We start from the raw sequence: 24,492 nt of genomic DNA on the forward strand, positions 1-24,492 counted from the left end.
CCTTCAGCAAGTTGGCTGGGTACAAAATTATGTCAAAAAAGTTTGTAGCCTTCCTATATACAAATGACAAACACACCGAGGAAGAAATTTGGAAAACTACACCCTTCATGATAGCCACAAATAATATAAAATATCTAGGAGTAACTCTAACCAAGCAAATGAAGGAGTTATTGAAAAAAAAAACCAAAAACTAAAAACCTCTGAAGAAAGAGATTGAACATGACATAAGAAGATGGAGGGAACTCCCTTGTTCATGGATTGGGAGAATTAACATAGTTAAAATGGCCATCTTACCAAAAGCAATATACAGAGTCAATGCAATCCCTATCAAAATACTTACACAATATTGTAAAGACATTGAAAGATCAATTCTTAGCATCATATGGAAAAAGAAAAAACTCAGAATGGCAAAACCAATCCTATACAAAAAAAGTTCCTCAGGAGGAGTTTACATACCCATTCTCAAGCTGCACTGTAGAGAAACAGTAATTAAAATAGAATGGTACTGGCACAGCAATAGGCTGGTTGATGAATGGATCGAATCGAAGACCCAGAAATGAATCTGAATGCGTATGGTCACTTGATTTTTGACAAAGAAGCCAAATCCATTCAATGGAAAATGATAGGATATTCAACAAATGGTGCTGGTGTAACTGGATGTCTACATTAGACAAATGAAACTGGACCCATATTTGTCACCATGCACAAAACTCAAATCCAAGTGGATCAAAGACCTCAACATAAAACCAGAGACACTAAGTCAGTTAGAAGAAAAAGTAGGGAAGAGCGTGGAACACATTGGCACAGGAGACAACTTCCTGAATAGAACATCAATAGCCCAGGCCTTAATGTCAACAATTAATAAATGGGACCTCATGAGGCTGAGAAGTTTCTGTAAGGCTGGGACATTGTCAACAGAATAAAGTGACAGTCCACAGACTTGTAAAAGATCTTCACCAACCCTACATCTGACAAAGGTCTAACATCCAAAATATACAAAGAACTCAAGAAATTAAATACCACTAAAGCAAATAACCCACTTGAGAAATGGGACTCAGAACTAAACACAGAATTCTCAAGAGATGAATATCGAATGGCTGAGAAATAACTAAAGAAGTGCTCAACATCTTTAGTCATTATAGAAATGCAAATCAAAACATTTCTGAGATTCCATCTTACACCCATTAGAACAGCTAAGATAAAAAAATTCGAGTGACACCTTATGTTGGCAAAGACATGGAGAAAAAGGAATACTCATTTATTGCTGGTGGGAATGCAAACTTGTACAACCACTTTCAAAATCTATCTGGCGATTTCTCAGAAAACTGGGAATAGGGCTTCCTCAAGAACCAGCTAATCCACTCCTTGGAATATACCCAGAAAATGCTCCACCACACAATAAGGACATATGTTCAACCATGGTCATAGCAGCCTTATTCATAATAGCCAGAACCTGGAAACAGCCTAAACGCCCCTCAGTTGAAGAATGGATAAAGAAACTGTGGTACGTTTACATTATGGAATACTACTCAGCTATTAAAAACAAGGAAATCCCGAAATTTGTAGACAAATTGATGCGACTAGAAATGACCATAATGAATGAGTTAACACAGAAGCAGAAAGATTCATATGCTATATACTCATTTTTAATTGGACACTAGCCCAAAATGTACGTCTCATGAAAGTTTTCACTTACCAGAAGATTTGTATAGATGTGAGGAAATCCTACTGAGACTCTAAGTAAAAGAAATATAGGAGATGGGGAAATAGAAGGACACAGAGTGTTCTGGAAACCTACAAGAAGAACATCCTGACAGATGCATCAGTTCCCAGGGGGGGGTCTCCTTAAACTATGCCACTAACCAAGGACAATACAATAGTAAACATCGAATTCCTAGTCTGATCTACCCAATGGACAGGACACTCTCCACAGTTATGTGGAGATTGGGGACTGACTTTGACGTGATCTCTGGTGCTCCATATTTGACCACCCCCCCTTGGTTGGGAGGCCTAGTGTTACTCAAAGAAAGAATAATCAGTCTACCAAGATGAGACTTGATAGTCTATGACCATATAGTGGAGGAGGAGGTCCCCCTTGGTCATAGACATAGGGGATGGGAATAGGGTAGAAGCAGGAGGGAGGGAGGAACAGGATGATACAAATGATAGGATAACAGTTGATTTGTAATCTGAATAAAATAATAACATTAAAATTAAAAATTAAAAAAATAAATTATAATCAGGTCATGCTGACCATTGTTTGCATATTGATTGATTTTTCTTTATTGTAGGTTATAGAGAACCATATGGATTACATTGTTACTTTAGATTCTTTCTTTGTTGATTTTTTAAATGCTCTATTGCCTGTAAAAGATGAAAAACAAGGGAGCAACCTATAATGAACAAATTGAACTTCATTTTAAATAAATTACTGGGTTTGCCCCAAGAATAGAAGAAAGAACAGAAGAAAAATAAAGTTCTCCTGGGCTAGAAGACCTTTCAGTTTTGCATAAAAATTTATGCCTGGGCCTTAATATTTCTGTTCCTCAATCTCTCCTTAAAAATTAATTTCTTTAACCAATTGTTCACCAAGAATTGGTTGCTTTAACTGACTATTTCCTGCCAGCTCAATTCTGTCTTCTGCAGATCCACCAAGACTTCCTCTTCTCTACTCTTGAAGCTGGTCTATGGGCAGTACCAATGGTGAGAGGTAGAAAAACATAGGAAATTCCATCCTTGGCCAAGAATCTATTCCCAAATAACACCACAGGCAACTAAAACTTAATTTTCCCCAATGAAATCTCCCCACAGTTACAAACCACACTTAAGGACAGGGGCCATGCCCAGCATTAGATGTCCAACACAAAATGAACTCAAGGCTATTTTTCTGCCTCACATTGCTTCATTTTGGCATTCATTATATAGCCAGTGTTTCTTTATGTACTAGGTTTCTGATTGTGTGTTTTATGTTTTGTGTGTTTCACTATTTCTTTAATTTATTAGTTTTTATTAATTTGCTAGTCTTTCTTCTAAAAGGAATTATAAAGAAGGCATGGAATTTGACAGTTGAAAAATGGGAAAGAATCTGAGACAAGTTAAAGAAAGAAACTCATGATAAGAAAATAGTGTATAAAACAATTAATATTGGTGAAAAAAATCAACTTTACCTTCACAATCATGACACATCTGCACATAACCCATATATATATACTGGAGCTCTGAGGCTCCAGTTATAAAGTCCTAGTAATTGCAGATCTATCAAATCATAAGATATTTCAAGTGATATGTCAGAAGAATGAACTAATTTTCTTTATTTATTTACTAAAATGGAATCTTTTTATGTATTCCAGGCTAGCTAAAACTTGTTTTGTAGCCCAAGATGGCCTGACCTCATTTAAATTTGCATGTACAAACATCTTAATTACTGGAATTCCAAATTTACCTTACCTTATATATTCTAACAAAATAATATTATGTTAATGTTTTATCTGAATTATAGAAAATCCTTCCCTGTCTATTATTGCTTATCACAGTTGTTGGATAGCCACAGGGACTCATCCAGAGATTAATATATTCTATGTCATAGAACAGCAAAGCAGCAGTTGAAGAGATATTTCACCAGTTAAGAGCGCTGATTGCTCTTCTAGAGGTCCTGAGTTCAATTCCCAGCAACCATGTTGTAGCTCACAGCCATTTATAATGTACTCTGGTGCCCTCTTCTGCTATGCAGATGTACTCATACACATAAAATAATGTCTTTGGGCCCTGGATGGACAAATAGCTTAGAGTTTAAAAGCATTGTCAGTTCTTCCAAAGGTCCTGAGCTCAATTCATAGCAGCCACATGATGGCTCACAACCACTTGTAATGAGATCTGATGCCCTCTTTGGGATGTGGGCAGAATACTGTATACATACTAAGTAATTAATAATTTAATCTTTTAAAAATAACATCAAAGCTGAATTCAGCCTTGCACAGTCTCAGGAAGTCTGCATCTCACAATGACTTTTCTGAGGCCTTCATGCATGATGGTGTCAATTGAAGAGGACCTATCTCTAGGAGATCAAAATCATCAGCTTCAAAATTCTTGTCTCCAAAGCTGGGGGCAGACTAAACTGTGTTGTTTTCAGGCAGCTGCCTTGGAGCCCATTTTAAATCACAGCACAGGGGTTTAATGCTCCATGACATATTTAGAAAACTAAATTTGTGTGAAAAGCAGTAATTAAGGACTGTCAAGTTATTTCCTATTAAAGGAAGGTGGAAAATTTACTTTCCAAGTCCCCATGCCCATGTTTAACTTCAGGAGTCTTTGGATTTTTAAGACCCTTGCCTCTATGTGTCCAATCTGAAGCTGTAAATGACATGAAAGTACACTCTGAGCTCCAGGCAACTGTTACAAAGCAAATTATAAAGTTTAGTAAAGATCGAGATCTCATGACAACTTATTAAACACTGAAAGTGGCAATTACTCATCTGTCACATTCTTGATCTTGAGATTGAGAATTCCATTCATCTACAAACTGTCTGTCTCTCTCTTATGTTGGTATATTAGCAGTTTATAGGTGATATCAGAATATGCTTATCACAAATTATTTAACATTTTATATCTGAAAATTAGATGTTTGTAATTGTATATTTTAAAAAACAATTTATTCATTTTCATGTTACATGCATTGATGTTTTGTCTGCAAATATATTAGTGTGCCAGATTCTTCAAGTACAGGAGCTTCAGATAGTTGTGACCTGTCATGTGGGTGCTGGTAATTGAATCCACGTCCTCTGGAAGAGCAGTCAGTGCTCTTGCCTGCCGAGACAATTCTTCAGCCCTAAATTTATATGTTTTGTGTTAAATAAAAGAAAATATGCATATTAATTAAATGCACATTTATTTTTCAATAATATTTTGACTTAATGCTAACACATTAAGATCAGATGCATAATTTATTTTGGCTATCAAGATCCATGAGCTGCCATGTAAACAACTAATTAATGATACACATTTTGAGAAATTGTGTTAAGATTAGAGTGGTCTAGAACTTTCTATGTACCCAAGGCTGGCCATAATCTCATGGTTCTCCTGCTTTTTGTGTCCTAGTTTTGGGATACAGATCTCACTTTGTGCCATGATATTAGTTTTTTGTTTGGTTGTTTGTTTCTTGTATGTTGCACACAATACTGGGTTTATAATGTGCCTCATACATACTCGCATCACTCACTAACCTGGATTTTCAGTGGTTATTTAGTCTTTTATTGCTATTGATTTTCATTCATATTCAAAGATTTTTCATTTGGATAGCTACAATCTCTGATGTTTTCATCTACTGGTCTCTCTACAATAATTACTTGATATAGAATAGCTGTGCCCCCTTCTGGAGAATCTTTGAAGAGTGAGAAAGACCATATTTACCTACTTTAAAACTACTTTATAGTTTTCTTTAGAATATACACTTCTATTATAAACCCTTTTGGTAATTTTGGTTTCTAGGCATGACATTGTGAAAAGATCTTTTTTGTTTTATCCACCTCAATTTTCTCCAATTTAGAGCCCTCGTTGAGGTCCCTGAAGTTGTGGGAAATATACTTGATAGTTTCTGTTGGGTCTACCCTTACTTTGAGATTAAAGATTCCCTTTTCCCAGGGTTAAATAATGTTCCCCAGGATTTCCACTGAGGATTTGTGTGATTCTTTATTTTTTCTCTTTTAAAAAAATTTAATTATTTTTTACATATACCTTTGTATTATTACACACATATATGTTGTTTAGGTGTTAAGATTTTTAGGTCTAAATAGATGTTTTAAGTCGATAGAAATGAGATATGATAGATATTGATTTACATTCAGAATTTTAGACTCACCAAGATAGGAAGCATATTTTCCTTCAGGTTGTCAAAAACAAATAGTCAAAACACGATGAATGTAACATTCCAGATTGTTTTGTGGGTTTATGTTGCCTCTCTGTCTCATGCTTACCTTGGAAACTGGGCCCAAATGTCTGAGGCACACTGTCCATTGTCCTCATTATGAGAGATGTAGATGTGAGACAATGAAAAATTTATCCTCAGCTTTTTCTCTCATTTTTCACTTTCCTCTTTTCCTTCCTGTACCATTACTTTCTTTTTTGAGGTATTTTCTTTCTCTGTTTGTTTCTTTTATTCTTGTGATTTTCTTAGCATATCTTATCATTTCCCTAGGACTATCAGTCTGAGAGAGCTCTCCTAGAGTTTCTGCAAAATTCTCCCGGTTAAAATATGTCTTGAATTTTAACACAAATATGCTAGTATATCACTTAGTAGATTTCTGTTGAATAAGAGTAGGGTAATTACACCCAATAATTGCACAGGTTCTCTCTCATGGTGTTTTTGCCTGTTGATTGACACCTGCCACTCTCATGCACACTGTCCAGGCATTTGCATTTGTGTTTGCTGACTGCTTTGCATGGGCCCGTCCAGCCCAGCTAGCTTCTAAGAATTTATAAACCAGGACCTTGCATTGTGCTTAAAGTGCAAAAGACAGCCAGGGGCAGCAAGATGGAGAAACAGACCCAGATTCTCATGACCCTGTTGCTATGGGTGTCTGGTAAAAATTTAATGTATTAAAATCTTCTCAGAGTTATATCTTTGTATATAAGAAATTTACAATATGATACAGGATGTAATATTTCTTATGTAATAAAACTCTAATATGACATTGCAAGGGCATTTAAATGTCAGAATTCAACTGTCTTTATAGTGTGTTTGTGTTTTATGCATGTTCACTGTCTGTTCATGATTGCAGGTACCTGCGGGGACATTGTGATGACCCAGTCTCCATCCTCCCTGGCTGTGTCAGCAGGAGAGAAGGTCACCATCAGCTGCAGGTCTAGTCAGAGTCTTTTATACAATGAAGATCAAAAGAACTACTTGAGCTGGTACCAGCAGAAACCAGGTCAGGCTCCTAAACCTCTGATCTACCATGCATCCACTTGGCACACTGGGGTCCCTGATCGCTTCACAGGCAGTGGATCTGGGACAGATTATACTCTCACCATCAGCAGTGTGCAGGCTGAAGATCTGGCAGATTATTATTGTCAGCAACTTCTCAGCAGTCCTCCCACAGTGCTTCAGCCTCCAACACAAACCTCCTTGATAGTCTCACTGGCTTCCTGCACCACACAAAGCCCTTGGCATGCACATTTCCCACTTCCGCCTGAGAGCAGGTGTGCCTGAAAAAGTGAATGAAAAAATTTAAAAGCCCCATAAAAATAATGGGTTCAATGTCTTTTATGTGTTATGATATGAAAAGTTTTTATACCAAAATGCAGAAAAGAACTAAATATCATCTTATTTTCACTTTCATAACACATTACCAGTACCTCAGTTGATAGAAAGTGAATGATTTTTGAATTTTGTTTTTATATTTCTGTAAATATGGTATCCAATATAAGACTCTATGAAGTTGGAAAACTTCAATTTGGTTTGGAGTCTCTAGGAAAGAATATAATTTTTTTCTTCTTTTTAGAACGTTTTCTTCCTTAGTTGTATCCGTATTTTTCTCCTGTTTTAACTTTTCTTTTTCACACATTTTTAATTTATTTTCCTTTTATTTAATTACATATATGTGCATACATCTATGCATGCATGTGTGTGTGTGTTTCTGCATTTGTGCGTGCATGTATAGGTGAATATGTGAAACGTCATTTTGTAGGAGTCAGTGGGCAGCTTGGATTTTAATCTCTATTTGCCATATGAGTTCTGGAGATCTCAGATATGACATTAGATTTGGTGGGAAGTGTCCTTGCCCTCTGAGCAATCTTGTTGCCCCTTCACACTCTTTATTGATATGTAGTCATTGTACACAATTTTTATAAAGAGCATCTTTCAAGTACATCATATGTTTTTACCATATCCACTAAACTTCCCTATTTCCCTTTCTTCTTCCTGTTGTTATCTTTTTCTTCTTAGTTCCTCTTTTACTTCCTCCTTCTCCTTTTACTTCTTCTTCTCTATTTTTGTCTATTTTCCTCTTCCATCTCATACATACATTCATATGCACACATTCATACACACACACCCATGTATACATAAATAAAGAGCACACACAAAGCCACATACACACACATGCATATATACAGAGATACACATATACATACATACATACACATATACATGCATGAACTTTGCATAGAATACATTTAGGATCCACAAATGAGAAAATACGTATTTGTTGCCCATAGTTCTGTGGACACACATCCCTCTGAAGTTCTTTGAACAAATGTTTTAAAACTATGATAGACAACAAATGCTATTATAGACTGAGAAAGAAAATAATTTCATGACAAAGCCAATTTCAAGCAGTATCTATCCACCAATGCAATTCTACAGAAAGTAGTAGAAGGAAAACTTGAGTCTAGAGAGGTGAACCTCACCAAAGAAAACATAAACAATAAATTATCTAAAACCTGTATATGAAGAGACAGAGAAGAAACCACAACAAATCTACAAAATGACAGGACTCAACAAGCACTCTTCAATGATAACTCCCAATTTTACTGATCTCAATTTCCTAATAAAAACACACAAACTAGCAGAGTCGAATAGGATCCATCTCTCTGTATATAATCCAAGAAATACACCTTAGCATTAAGGGTGGACATCATCTCATGGGAGAAAAATGTAAAAGGTATTCCAAGTATATAGACACAACAAGTAAGTTGGTGTTGTCATATTATTATCTGACAATATAGATTTCAAACCAAAACTAATAAAAAAGATGTGGAATGACACTATATATTCATCCAAGAAAAATATCTACCAATACATATTTAACCTCAAATTTTCATGCATCAAACACAAAGAGACTTGAGTTCATAAAGAAATAGAGTGACATCTGAAAGCATATATTGACTCTCACACAGTGATAGTGGGTGGCTTTAGTATTCCAACGTTCAACTGAGCTGCCTTAGAAAGATGCCATCAAAACCTGTTAAATGTTAATATTCTTTCATAATAAGAAGGGAGAAACTGAATGTTTCAGCCAATTTTGTATAAAAAATAAAAAAGAAAAGATAAGTCTCTCTGACTATATTGTTTCATGTATTAAAATAAAACTCATATAAGAATGTGAAGATATAGTTTTAATAATTAATAAATATTATAAAGATACAAGGTAAAAATCTAATAAAGCATTACAGTATTTTAAAATTAAAAAGGCTATAACGACAGATTAAAATTATTTTAATAAAATTATTTAATAAAATATTAAAATTAAAAAGTATGTACATATGAAAGATGAAACGTTTAAATCAAGAATAACATATAAAGACTGAGATGGATATATGCCTATATAATAAAATTTACAAGGCCTCGTAAGCTATGAATGTAAGTAATTTCAAGTATATTAAGCATAAATTTTAAATATTATGGGCGGGGCCAGCACAACTGGCAGGTTAAAGAGGCGCCATTAAAGCCAGCTTGGCTTGAGAGCAGTAGCTGAGAGGTTGGACCCAGAGCTATTGTTGCCACATCAGCATCTCGTCTCCGGTCACTTTACAGGATCTTGTACAAGGTGATTCTGAAGCAGCAAATGAGGTGGTGGTGCTGAGTCCAGGTTTTTGGAAGCAGCAACGCTGTGCCTCTCTTCCTGGTGACATACTTGGGTTCATGCCCAAGGATGCAGAGATGCTGCCACCTTAAATGCAGATGCTGCTGGCAAGTTCTCAGGATCCTTCTTTACCAAGCAGCTACTGCTGCCTTAAAACTGCTGAGCAAAAATTTCAGATCATAAAGTAAGAATATAGTCATTATCAAAGATGCTGTTTTCTTCAAATCAGAATGAACCCTGTGCTTCTGAGAGCCAACCTCCTTCCTTGGCACTCACTGCACCAAGTTCTCCAGGGCTCCTGGATGAAGAAAGACCAGCCCACCTTTATCCTTCTATAAGTGGGGATACTATGTGAGCATAAGGGTCTCTTAAAGACTATGAAGATAAAATTCAGGAGGAGTATGAGCATATACTCAGTACCAAACTGGCAAAATAGTGTGAATCTTTCGTGAAACTCACCCAAGATCAAATTATGTGGTATTATGGGACAAGACTAGCAAGCTATTTATCCTGAAGCCTTCTTGCCAATCTTGATACCAGGTGTGACCTCAAGAAATGGCTGCTGTACACTTTTTGCAACTGGTTTGATCTCACACTTCTGGTCCAAAATTGCATCCTGAGAACACTTAAATATTTCTGCAGGTCCATTTTATACATCTTGAAAGACTTTAAAACTTACTGGTTACCAAAAGAAAACATATCTTTCTTTTTCTATATATCTTTCTTTTCTGCTTATCCACTAAACAGCTGTGCCCTACTGGGATAGGTTTTCAAAACAAAAGTGCCAGGAGCAGCAGTTTAGATAAACTCTCAACATGTGCAGTTTCCCCAAACATAGCTCTGAAACGTGTGTGAGTATGTGCATGTGTGCTGTGTGCTTTAAGTTATTATTAGCATTGTGTAAATATTTATTTTTTGATCTTGGAGATTCTGGCTGTGAATTTGATGCATGAAAATTATGGTTAAAACATTTTATTGGTCTGAAGAAGATCATTAATGTATGGTGACTGTATAAGTTGTAACAGTGGGTTTTTATGTGTAGTCATTATTGTTAAATACAGGCACTGTTTCCAGGTACAGAATTTGAATCATAGGTTAGGATGGATGACAGCCATGATTATGATGATAAAGGGAAGGTGTGCAGTCCTGAGTCTGCAAATACATGGTGAAGAATTAGAACAAACTGGAGATGGGCATCAAAACATAGACTCTGCCTAACTGTACTGTAAAAATACTTTGACTCCAAGCCTTAAAATACCCTGTGGAGTCTGAGCTCACCTCATTCATACAGTCATGGAGATCCCTGGATGCTGAACTTCTGAAGGAAAAAGATTTCCCCTGGAGCAGAGCATCAAGGTGTGCTCAGAGCATAACACAGGGGAGTGCTGGGCTGGACCAGGCTCCAGCACTGTTGCTTGGGAGGAGCCACTCACCTTCTTATCTGGTTCAACATAGAATCTGGATCCTTGGTCCAGGTTCCCCCAAATTCTCCTAAGGTGTCCATGTTCAACTGTTAGAGCTTGGTTTTGGCAACCTCTTGTCTGAGGTTGCTTATTGGCTGTTGTTCGCCTTGGCCCCCAGGCTGTGAACCAAAATCTGCCTGTGTTGTGAGGAGCTGGGAGTTAAACACACATTTATTTTATGTATGACTCATCAGGACACATTTTACATAATGCCCTCTTTCTTTTAATATTGTTTTTGAAAGGAAAAATTTAGTTTGAAAATAGAATAATTTTATTAATTATGGCTACATTTTGGAAAGTTCTTGAGTTTTAATTAAAATATTTGCCAATATCTTCCAAAGTAAGGTGATATTCAGAGAAAGTTGTTGAGATCAGCTGATATGTCGATATTTCTTGGGTGTTCACATTTGAAATTTCTTTATTAATGAATGTCATTGGCTTAAATCTAACCCAAAACTGCAGCACTATTCTCTCTACATTTTCATTATTTAATGTTAACAAGCATAGATGTAAACAAATAAATTATTTAAGCTTTAAAAAACATTAAAGATTATATGTGATACTAAAACATATAAGGTTTGAGGTTAACAAAGAACTATCATAATCTATGTCAAATTAATGCTTATTTATAAACATGTAGTTATTAAAGTTTCACATAATAGTTAAAAGTTTCAGAGTGATGTAACTGATCTTCTAAGTAATTCTCATCTGGTGTCCACAGTACTTTCTCTAACTATATTGGTATATCATCCACCATTCCTATTTGACATCGATGGGTCAACACTAATGTGTCTCTCTCATCTGAGGCATATTAGACCTATGGGTTTGTGGTTTGGGAAGGATAAGCCAAAAAGTTTATCAAATATCAACAATTCATTGGTCATTTGAGCTTTCCAGTTGCTAATAACCTGTGTGTCACCTCATTGGATGGATGTTTTTGAGTAGACAGTGAGAACTCTGAGCCTGGTTCCAGAACAAAATTCTGATGTTATAAAAAAATAAAATATCAATAATGTTGATTTTTACCAATGAAGACTTAGGAGCCAGATTCTGGGATATAAACAATTGCTAGGTCAAAGAGACAGAGAAAGCAGCCAACTTACCTTCCTACTCAGCTCACATCCCAGAAGGAAAAACCAAAAAGCCAAAATCTAACCCCCCCCCAAAAAAACCAAAGAGCTAAAAGCCTAAGGCCAAAGGTTGCTAACTCACTTGACAGTCTAAGAGGAAAAGGCCTGTTAACTCACACAACAGCCTAGGAGGAAAAAGCCAAAGAGTACAAGACAAAATGCTAAGGAACTTCTTCTTTATGCTGTCTTAAATACCCTTTTCTCAAAGTCCCTTTTATCTATTTAAAGCCTGTCAGATGGTTTCTTGTTCCACCTGTTGACATATGGTTAACTTTATTAAATACTGTGTACAGTAAGCTCTTGGATTAAAGGTTTATGCTGGGACTAAGGTACACCATAATCACCTGTTTACAATAAACAGAAAGTTCTTGGATTAAAGATACCAACCAAGAAACAGGTTTTTTACAGTTCACAATCTCAGGGTTCACAATGGGATCAAATATCCTGCAACAAAATTCCTTTTTACATGATATGCTCTATGGGTCTAAAAATCTCAGTGGTTGCTGGGAATTGGTGGTCCAAGCTTATAATTCCAACATCCAGGAGGCAGAACCACATGGATCTATGAGTTTGAGGCCATTTCAGTTTACAGAGTGAGTCCCAAGACAGGTAGCACTACACTGATAAACCTTGATTTAGAAAAAAAGAATGCTCTGCCTCTGAGTGGATGATTTGTGTTACTGGCATACTTGTGATGGAGGTGCCCACAAACTCTGGATAAAGATGGATTCTTATGGTGGTAAGGTAAAAAGAACTAGAGAAAGGTAAGAAGCTCCTGGGGTAAGCAAAGTGATATGAATATCTTTTATATTTGAAGGAAAATCAATAGACAAAAAAATCCTTGTTTCCTGGAGCAATCTGTAGAAGCCCTTGGTAAAGGTTTGATATCTGTGGGGAAAAGGGTATACATTAGCCCTGTTAACCTATGAAAGTAGCTGAAGCCCATGATTATAGGTGTGTGTGTATGTGTGTGTATACACTTTGCAAAAGCCACTATACACAGCTTTTTTTCAGACTGTATTATAGTCAGAAACAAGTCTATTCAACAATATGGGCTTACCATCAATTTATGTATAGAAACCAATAGCCAGAGTGGTTTGGGTGTTTCCATGGAGACCCTCTGGCCTACAACTCTTTTAGTTGGAAACCATTCCAGACACTGGAGTTCCACTTGGTGGCGATAGATGTCTAGTTGAAATCTTGTCTACCTTATTACTTGGTGATTCCATTTATATTTCTTTAATAAATGTAAAGATGTCATGAAAATTTTATTGAAGTAAATTTCCATATGCCTCCTCAAAGGGTCTTTAGTGTTAGCTGTCCAATGCTTTATTCCCTCCTTTACTCCTCTCTTTCCTTCCTCATATAGCTAATTGAACATAGAAAAATTGATCTTGTACATAAGTAGAACTTTCACTCCTACTGAAGACTGAAAGGTGTTCTGCATTCTAGTAGATGTAAGGGTAACCATCAACATAGCTATTAACCCTGTGATATAGAATAGTTGTGTGAGTAACCAGCTTCTAATTGGATTTAAGGAGCACTCCAATAGATGCAACTCATGCCTGAAACTGCTACGGTTGCAAAAAACCTAAGACTAGATAGGTCATGATCCTAGAGGAAACTCAGATACTACTACTATGGTACAGGAAGACAGATATGGAGTAACTCCTAATGACATTCTTTTATACCCACAAATCAGTGTCTTATTCAGCCATGATCAGAGAAGCTTCTTTCTGAAGAGGATTGGATCCAATACAGAAAAATCACAAGTGGAGATCTTGGAACAGCCAGTTTTGAATGGAATGTATTCATCAAAATCCTCCCTGAAGACTCAGGTAAATCTGATAAAGAGGAGATGGAAAGGTTGTGAGAGCCAGAGGGGATGGATAACACCAAGAAAACATTGTCTTTCAGAAACTTCAGGACTGATAGATAAGTGAAGTAAGAGAGACTGTGACAACATGCACAGATTCATCACAAGTCTAAGTTATATGGGACAATGTCAAAGATATAAGGACAATTCATAGAGGCATTGCCTGACAAAGTTCTGAAGATCTCAAACTGCCCAGCATGAGCTTTAGACATCCAGAACAGCTGTTGAGGCTTTGCTCAACAAAGTTCCAAAGACCTCCATTGGATCAGCACTGTTCTTAAATATTATCTGTGGTCCAAGTCTAATTTTGCTTAAAACTACCTTGAAATCTACTTTTTCTCCTAAAACTACCTTCTATATTTTCCACTTTGAGTCCAGCCCTAATGAATTATACAATGTAACACTTTTTCCAACAGAGAATGTTGAAAGAAGGCATCTAGTCAAAGACTTGAGACAATGAGAGAGTTGTGGCTCTGACTATTGTGAGCCACCCAGCAGAAACTAAGTGAAAAGAAAGTTAGCATTTTGACATAACAATACTTGGTTAGATATTGTTAGCTGTAGAAAAGTAAAACTTGTCCCTAATAATAATAAAAAAATTTCTTTAGAATCTGTTTTGAGAGCTTTAAAAGGTGGCTAGAAGGCCAGGCTTCACAGATATTTTACGACAGAGGACCATTTGGAAGTTAGCCTAAGCTTGGATAAAGATTGATGACATCCCTTTTGGTATGGGATGAAAAGAAATTCAAGTTTTTTCTGTGTTAAGGATATTTATATTCAAAGTATGTTGCTATAACAATCATGTAAATATAATGGCTTAAGCCTGGTGAAATTTATGATTAAACTTTCCCAAGTAATGCTTAATAAATAATAATCAGGTCATGCTGACCATAGTTTGGATATTGGTTCATTTTGCTTTATTGTAGGGTATACAAAAACATTTAGATTTCTTTGTTAGATTGTTTTCTGGTTTTGTTGATTTTTAAATGTTTTATTGATTGTAAAAGATGAAAAAATCATGATTCACTCTGTAATGAAAAAAAAATAGACCTTCACCTTCATTAAAGTACTGGGTGTTTGGTTGGCATCATATATTTCCCTCCCACTCCTCCACATGGTCTGCTATATTCCACAGGTTTTTCCAACCCTGCCCTCTGAAAGAAAATCCTCTGCACATTTTAGCATTCCATGGAACTCCCCGAGCCCCTTCCCTGGATCCAACCAACAGGTGGCATACAAGCCATCCTTAATGTTTACCCCTACGACAGCCATAGCTGGGGTGCAACCTCTTCTAGCCTCCTCCCCTGAGGCTGCTGACCCAGATCAGGATATGTTGTACCCAGGTAAACCTGCTTTTTAATAATTTTAATCTGGCTTCAATTGCTTATTTTGTCAGCTGAGATAACCCAACTGAGATTGGCTCAAAGAAGAAGAGAAGAAAAATAAAGTTATCCTGGGCTAGAAGACCTTTTAGTTTTGCACAACAATTTATGCCTGAGTCTCAATATTCCTTTTCTTTCATTCTTTAATCAATGCCCAACAATTATTTTCTTTAATTATTTGTCACCAGCAGTTGGTCTCTTTAACTAATGTTTCCCTTCCAGCAAAGCTGGTCTACAGGGGGTCCCAATGGTGGGAGGGGAATGTGTACATGAGCTCCCATTCCTGATCAAGAAACTATTGCCAAATAGCTCCCTTGCAAAGTAAATATTAATTTTTCTCCATAGAATCTCACTACAGTTACAAACCACATTTATGAGCAAGGCCCACACCCAGCAGTAGATGAACTCAATGGTATTTTTTCTGGCTTTGTTTTGGCATTTATACATAGCCCATGGACACATGTTTATATAATATGTATGGATTTATATATGTGTAATCATACATTCTTTTTTATTTACTTTTTTGAACTTTTTTTAAGGACAGTTTTTAAAATCACTGTCTTTGTATGTATCTTACATGTGTATAGGGTAATGTATGGGCCAGAAGACGGTAGTGGGTCCTTTGGAACTGGAGTTTGTGTTGGTTGTGAGGTCCAATTATGGGTGCTCAGAAATATGCTAGATTACTCTGCAAGAACAGGAAGTCACAGATTCTAGGTAGCCACAGCCACTCATCCAGAGATTAAAGTATTCTATGCTATAGAACAGCAAATTAGCTTCAGACTTACTGGATTCAAAGCTGGGACGGGACTAACCTGTGTTATTTTCATTCAGATGGTTGTAGCCCATTTTTAATCACTGCTCAAGGATTTTAGTATACCAGGACATATTGAGGAAACTAAATTTGTGTGAAAAGCAGTAACTAAGGACTGCCAATTTTTTTCTATTATACATAAAAGAAAGTGGAAAATTTACTTTCCAAGTCCCTATGCCCACGTTTATGTGCAGGACTCTGGATTTGTATGACTCGTACCTCCATGTATCCAATCTGAATGAAGAGCAGAAAATTGCATGAAAGCACACTCTGAGGCTTTGAGGATGAATGTAGTACATAAAAGTCAAGTTTTAGCATTGTAAACAAATGAACAATAATGCAAAAGAACATTATAGAATAATTTAAAAAACATATCCAACTCATTATCCAGGAAGCCTATAGTTGAATCCAGGTTAGCTGATGGTATGAGGAACAGCATTTATTTACTTGTCTCTGAATTAGTAAAGACATATATTACAAACAAAATCATTTTGGATCAGGGTAAAAAAAATCTTGAAATAGACCATTATAACCTTGAAATAAGAAATAATTTGAACCAGGGTACAATAAAATGAAACTTGTTAGTTTTTTATCTAAATGGAGATAAACAAAGGTTAAGTTTTAAATATGGTCTAAACATCACACCCAATAAACAATTTTATGGCTTTTTAAGGTTTTTTTGTTCTGTTTTTGAGAGCAGAAAAAGAAAGCAGAGATAATTTTTATTTTTAGTTGAAAGTCAGGCGTTTGACTTTCTCAGCCCACAATTTACTGAACTAGCACATCTAACACTTGCTCCAGGGGCTGGGGTTAGTCACTGATTGCAGGGTTTCACTCCATCCCTGGCTTTCAGAGCCTAGGGAGTAGAGACTGTGCATGCACCTTCTAGACCCACTGTGGGAAAGGGGGAGGGCCAGGACTGTTGCAGCAAGCAGGAGGGGCATTATATGGTTGACTTTAAAGATGGCAGCTAGCCACCTGGCAGGCAGATACAAAAATGCTATCAGGCTGCAGTGACACAGTATGGATGATTGTAGTCCTTCAGCATGGCAGAAATAACCCAAACCTTGGGAATTCACTGAGATGTGCCCAAGGGTGTGTGTGTCTGAGTGGCTGGCTGGTGCAGCATAACAACACCTGCACATGGCTGGATGAACATAGCCAGGTCAAAGTCTCTCACACCAGAGGGACCCAAAATTGGTGACATTCTAAGGTGGGCATTTGTCTATCAATAATAGGTGGTCTGGTGGAGGCAATGATGATGGTGGACATTTGGATATTTGTACTGCAGGCAGTTTATTCCAGCCAGCAGAAATCTGATGATCTACACATGGTTTTCTGTGAACAGTGGCCTTGGGTCCAGGAGAGATGGGAGCAGTGGACATTTAACTCAGTTAAGAGTCTTGGTCTGAAGGAAAGGCAGTAGTAGCTTAGGAGGGAAATGAATAGAGATTCAGAATGAATTTTTTTTTTTTGCCGAAGTGTGTTACAAAGAATGATTTTGGTAGAAAATACTCCAGATAATTATGGAAAAGCCTTTTTCCTACAAGGCCACCAATTTTATGTTTAAAAGTATGATGACAAAATAATAGGTACCAAGTAGCAGATACTACATTATATGAGGTTTATTAAGTGAGCAAGGGGAGAGAAGGAAAGGAGGAGGGTACCCAAGAGAGAGAGAGAGACAGAGGAAGAGAGAAACGGTGACGGTGAGAGAGGGAGTGAGAGAGAGGGGAGAGATGGGTCTGTCCTTTTATACAGACCTCGGCAGAGCCATGCCCCCATGGCAGGTAGGCAATGACATCACAGATTGGCATGTTGGAGCAGAAACCTAACACATATATTTGTGAGTTGCCATGTGGGTGGCAACTGGAATCCGGAATCTCTGAGAGAACAATCAGTGCTCTTAACTGCTAAGTCATCAGTCCATCTAAGTTATATGTTTTGTACAAAATAGAAGAAAAAATGTATATTGATTAAAGGCATATTTAATTTTCAATAATATTTTTGGCTTAATGCTAACATATTAACATCAGATGTATACTTTACTTTGGATATCAAGGGTCAGGAGTGCCATATAACCAACCGAGCAATGATACACATTTTGAGAGATTGACTTTTTATTAGAATCATATAGAACTTGTTATGTACTCAAGGCTGGCTGTCATCACAATGGTTCTTCTTTTGCCTCTACAGTTTTGGGATACAGATGTGACTGTAACGTTGTGTCATTATATTTGTTTTATTTTGTTTTTGTTGTTTGTTTCTTGCATGTTGCACACAATACTGGGTTTATAATTTACCTCATACATACTCTCATTATTTACTAATCTGGATTTTCAGTGGTTCTTTAATTTCTGTTATTTCTATTGATTTTCATTCATACTCAAACATTTTTTCCTTTGGATGGCAACAATCTCTCATGCTGTGGTGTACTGGTCTCTCTAAAATAATTACTTGCTATAGGATGGCTGTGACACCATCTGGAGAATTTTTGAGGAGTAAGACCATATTTATCTATTTTAATCCTGTTAATTTCTAGATTTCTCAAGAACAAACCCTTTTGGTATTGTTGGTCTCTAGCATGATGCTTTGAATAGATTTGGTTTGTTTTATTCTCTTTCATGTCCCCTAATTTAGAGCCCTCTTTCAGGTCCCTGAAGTGTAGGAAACATAATTGTTGGTTTCTGTTGGGCTTGTGTTTACTTTGAGATTAAAGCTTCCCTTGTTCCAAGCTTAAATAAATGTCCCCGGGGGTTCCCACAGAGCATATGTGCCATTCTTTTTAGATGCCTGTCCCATATTCATTTTTGAAACTGGGGCCCAAACATTTCAGGCACGGTTCATTGTCCTCACTATAAGGATTGAATAGAAATAATAAAGATAATGAAGAAATTCAGCCTCAACTTCTCTTTCTCTCTTATTTTTATTTTCCTCTTTTCCTTCCTCTACCATTAGCTTTTTTTCTTGGACATATTCTTACTCTATGTTTATTTCTTTCATTCTTAGGATTTTCTGAACATATCTCATCATTTTACTAGGATTATCAATCTGACATTGCTCTCCTAAAGTTTCTGCAAAACTCACCTGATTTCAGTATGTCTTGAATTTTTACCCACACCTGCTACTACAGTATATCACCTAGTAGATTTCTATTGGAGAACAGTAAGCTACTCATGTCCAGTGATTGCTTACTTTCTCTCTCATAATATTTTTGCCTGTTGATTGACACCAACCACTGTCACACACACTGTCCAGGCATTTGCTTCTGTATTTGCTGACTATTTTGCATGGACCTCTTCTGCCCATTCCAGCAGCTCAGAATTTATAAACCAGCCCCTTACACTGTGACTGAAGTGCATCAGACAGGCAGGGAGAGCAAGATGGAGAAACAGACCCACATCCTCATGACCCTACTGCTATGTGTGTCTGGTAAAAATTTAATGTGTTATTATCTTTGCAGAGTTACATCTTCATATGTAATAAATTTACAATGCAAGCTGGGACATAATATTTCTTATGTAATAAAACTCTGACATGACATTGCAAGGGCATTTAAATGTCAAATTTCAACTGTTGTTATAATGTGTTTGTGTATGTACACATGGTCACTGTCTGTTCTCAATTGCAGGTACCTGTGGAGACATTGTGGTGACCCAGTCTCCATCCTCCCTGGCTGTGTCAGCAGGAGAGGTCACCATCAGCTGCAGGTCCAGTCAGAGTCTTTTATACAGTAAAGATAAAAAGAACTACTTGAGCTGGTACCAGCAGAAACCAGGGCAGTCTCCTAAAACTGCTGATCTACTATGCATCCACTTGTCACACTGGGGTCCCTGATCATTTCACAGGCAGTGGATCTAGGACAGATTTTACTCTCACAATCAGCAGTGTGCAGGCTGAAGACCTGGCTGTTTATTACTGTCAGCCAGATTATGGTAGTCTTTCCACAGTGCTTCAACTTCCAACACAAACCTCCTTGATAGTTTCACCAGCTGCCGGCAGTACAAACAGTCCTGGGCCTGCACACTTCCCACTTCTGCCTGAGAGCAGGTATGCTGAAAAACCAGTGAAAAAGTTTTTAAAGCTCCATAAAAATAATGGGTTCCATGTCTTTTATATCTTTTGGTATGAAAAGTCTATATACTCAAATGCAGAAAAGAAATATGTATAATCTTACTATCTCTACCATAACACGTTACCAAAAACTTGGTTGCTTGAAAATGAGTGATTTGTTTAATGTTTGTTTTTATATTTCTGTAAATCTGATATCCAACATAAGACTCAATGACTGAGATGGCGATGTTAGAAAATTTCAGTTTGATTTGTTGTCTCTAGGAAAGAATTTTTTTTTGTTTGATTTGTTGTTGTTGTTGTTGTTGTTGTTTTCTGGGCCTAGCGCTGTTTCTTTCTTTTTTATTGTATCCATATTTTTTATGATTTATCTTATTTTTCACCCACTCTAAATTTATTTTACTTTTATTTAAATATATATATATATATATATAATGCATGTGTGTGTGTGTGTGTGTGTGTGTGCATGTGCATGTATAGGTGACTATGTACAATGTCAATCTCTTTAGGTCAGAGGACATCTTGGATATTAATCTCTCTTTTTGCCATGTGGGTTCTGGAGAACTCAGGTCTGACCTTATGCTTGTTGCCAGGTGTCTTTGCCCTCTGAGCAATCTTGTTGCCCCTTAACATTCTTTATTGACTATCACCCCTCTCCAGTCGAGTCTGTGTGACAATTACTACACAGACCTGAAAACTAAGACCCCCAAAAAGGAGAGAGTCCCCTGAACTAGGGTTGATGTTCCTGCCAACAGAAACTGAAATCTCAAAACTCTCTTTGCTAGGAGCTATTTCTTAATTCTCTCTAACTCTAACTACATTTCATTCCCAAGGGGGGGAGTCCTCATGGGTAACAGTGGTTGCTATGAGACCCTGGCCTGGGACTATAGCCATGGACTGTCCATGGCCAAAGTAGTTCTGCTCCACTTCCACTCATCAAAAGAGACATGACTAAAATTAATCATTAGTTAATAAGTTATACCATGGCCTACAAAAAATAGAATATTTCAAAAGAATCCAGGTAACAAAACAAACAAACAAGCAAATAAAACAAAAACAAAAACAAACTTCCTGACACTCAGGGGCTGGACACAAGTTTAATTTCAAAAAGTTTTGTTAAAAAACAAGTGTTGGCCTAGACAAAACAAACAAGCAAAAACATACAAAACAAAAACAGAACAAAGCCATATATATTGATACTAAGCCAATAACTTAAAAGTGATAATGAATTTTCACTGTGTACTTAGTATCTTGAATTGTTTCAATTCAAAGTCATAGTTCAAATTATAACAAAACTATCTGTTCCTGTACTGTGTATGCTTGATGACTCACTGAATTCCACAAACCTGCTCTATAAAAATAATACTGCGAAATAATGTAACAAAAAAACCCTTACTTTCTAAAAATGTATATAATACTAGACTACTTGACTAAAAAATACACTTAAATGAAAACTAAAACTTGAGTTGCCTCTGTTTGTCACTTCACCTTATCTCTGTTCACTGAAGCTCCAAAAACTCTCAATCCCAAGGGCTGATTCCCCAACTGAATTAGTGGTCCATGACAATTGATATATAGTAATTTTTTCACAAGTTTCCTAAAGGAATATATTCCAAGTACATCTGTCTGTTTTGATCATATTTACTAAATTACTCTATTTCCCTTTTCTCTTCTTGATGTTATCTTTTTCTTCCTAGTTCCTCTTCTACTTCTCCTTTTCTGTCTCTCCCTCTGTCTCTGTTTTTATCCCTCTCAGTCTCTCTTTATTTTCCCACTCTATCTCATATTACATTCATATGCACACATACATTACCTTGTATACATAAATAAACACCACAGACACACAGACATGCACACATTCACACACACAAACACACATATATAGAGATACACACAAACATAAAACATATATACACACAGGACCTCATACATACTTACACATATATACATATACACTCAGCTAATTTGAATACAACATATTTAGGATCCACAAATGAGAAAATATATATTTGTTGTTCTTATTTCTGTGGACACACATCCCTCTAAAGTTCCTGGAACAGACGTTCTTAAAATATGATAGACAACAAATGTCAGTACAAACAGATGTTCCTAAAATTATTAATCTCAATAGAATGAGAAAGAAAATCATTTCATGATATAACATCTATCCATTAGTACAATTATAAGGCAAGAACTAGAAGGAAAACTTTAGTCTGAAGAGGTGAACCACACCAAGGATAACATAAATAATCAATTATCTAAGACCTGTAAATCAGGAGACAGAGAAGAAACCACAACAAATTACAAAATGACAGGTCTCAATGAATATTGCTCATTGATACCTCTTAATATTAATGTTCTCAATAGTCTAATAAAAAGATACTGGCTCCCAGAGTTGATTAGCGTCCATCTTTTGGCAGAATCCAAGAAGCACACCTTAACATTAAGGGAAGACATCATCTCAGGGTAGAAAAATGGAAAAAGGTATTCCAAGCATGCGGACCCAAGAAGTGAATTGGTGTAGACATATTAATATCAGACAAAATAGCTTGCAAACCAAAACTAATAAAAAAGATATGCAATGACACTACATATTCATCAAAAAAAATCTACCAAATACTCATGTAACCCCCAAACATGCACCAAAAACAAAGGGACTCAAATTCATAAAAGAAATTATGCTACATCTGAAAACATATATTGACCTTGACACAGTGATAGTGGGTGGTTTCAGTACTCTAACCTCCCACTTTGCTGCTTAAGGATGATCCCATCAAAACTTGTTAAATATTATTATTCTTTCATAATAAGTGGATAGAAACAGTATGTATAAAAATAAGAAGAGGAGATAAGTTTCTATGACTATATTATTTCATGGAAATAAACACTCATATAAGATAAAAAACAGTTTTTAAAATTAATAAATATAATAAGGATAATAGCTAAAAATTACTAATAAAATTTTATTGTGTTAAATAATAAAAATGGTATACATGAGGAAAAATATTTAAGTGACTTTATTTCATGTATCACATGTTAATGGAAAATAGTTGAAGTATTGAATATAGTAATTATTTGATTATATATGATGCATAATGTACTATATATATGTTTTTGAAACATCATACACAATACATTTTCATATATGTATACAATTTTATACTACAATTATTTTAATATAGAAAAACAGATAGCAGCTTCCATGATATACATTATCTCATAAAATTTAAATTGACAACAGGACTACAATGAATGATGTAAACTGTCAATTTGACAGATACAGCATCATTTCAGACATAAGCCTTGTGAGATATGTAGATTAAGATTACCAGATAATTCCATCCAAAAATGAGCTGGGGTTCCATCTTGTTGGACCTTCCATCCAGAGCCTCACTTTATGGGAAAGGTGGTCTCTGCTGTGCATGTATTACCCAAGTCTTTTATAAATGGTAAGACCCTGATGGAACAATTGGGATCATTAGACCCCAGGTGGCCAATGTATGGTAATTAGGTACTGTGTTATGACCAATCAGCTGTTCCTGCCCATAACCCTAGGAACCCTTATATATGTTACCCTGGAACAATAAAAAGGGATGTGTCCCTGAAGATGACTCCCATATATAGACAATGTTAATTCAGAACATGGCTGCTCTGTAAAGAGATCAAATCCAAAGTTGTTCTATTTCTGTATGATCCACCTGGAATACATGATTGTCTTTAATCCCAGGAGACTGAGGCAAGACAATCTCTGATTTCAAGTCCAGCCTGGTATTGAGCAAGTTTCAGGTAAAGAAAACTTAGGCCCAGCAGTAGTAGTACATGCCTTTAATTCTTGAATATAGAAGATAGAGGCACGCACATCTGTGAGTCCTAGTCAATACTGTTCAGGTCAGTTTGGTTGAGTCACTTGAGTTGAGAGGCAGCAGAGTAGAGCTTAGTTCATGGCAGCTCATGGAGTTCAGAGGCAGTTTTACCTGGAGAGATTTACAGAGACATGTTGAAGAGAGAGCAAGCTAGGTATAGGTGACGACAGAACAAACTATAGAATGAGAAGGAGCCATAAGATTAGAATGAGTGCTAGAGTTAGTTAGAAGCCAGGAAGAACTATTCAGTCAGAGGCTGACAGAGAAGCAAGATTGAATCTGTCATCTTAAAGATGAGTTTGAACCAGAACAGTT

The 24,492-nt window shown here is 36.4% G+C and overlaps 2 gene segments (V, D, J or C); one reads left to right on the forward strand and one right to left on the reverse strand.

The window, feature by feature from the left end:
* Positions 1-24,492, reverse strand: part of LOC311588791 (Ig kappa chain V-III region MOPC 63-like) — a 615,711-nt gene that overhangs the window by 578,564 nt on the left and 12,655 nt on the right.
* On the forward strand, positions 6,520-7,204 carry LOC311588805 (immunoglobulin kappa variable 4-1-like). The segment is given in 2 exons: positions 6,520-6,575; positions 6,774-7,204.

Source organism: Acomys minous, assembly GCF_964271855.1.
Source record: "Acomys minous genome assembly, chromosome: 17".
NCBI classification, from domain to species: Eukaryota; Metazoa; Chordata; class Mammalia; order Rodentia; family Muridae; genus Acomys; species Acomys minous.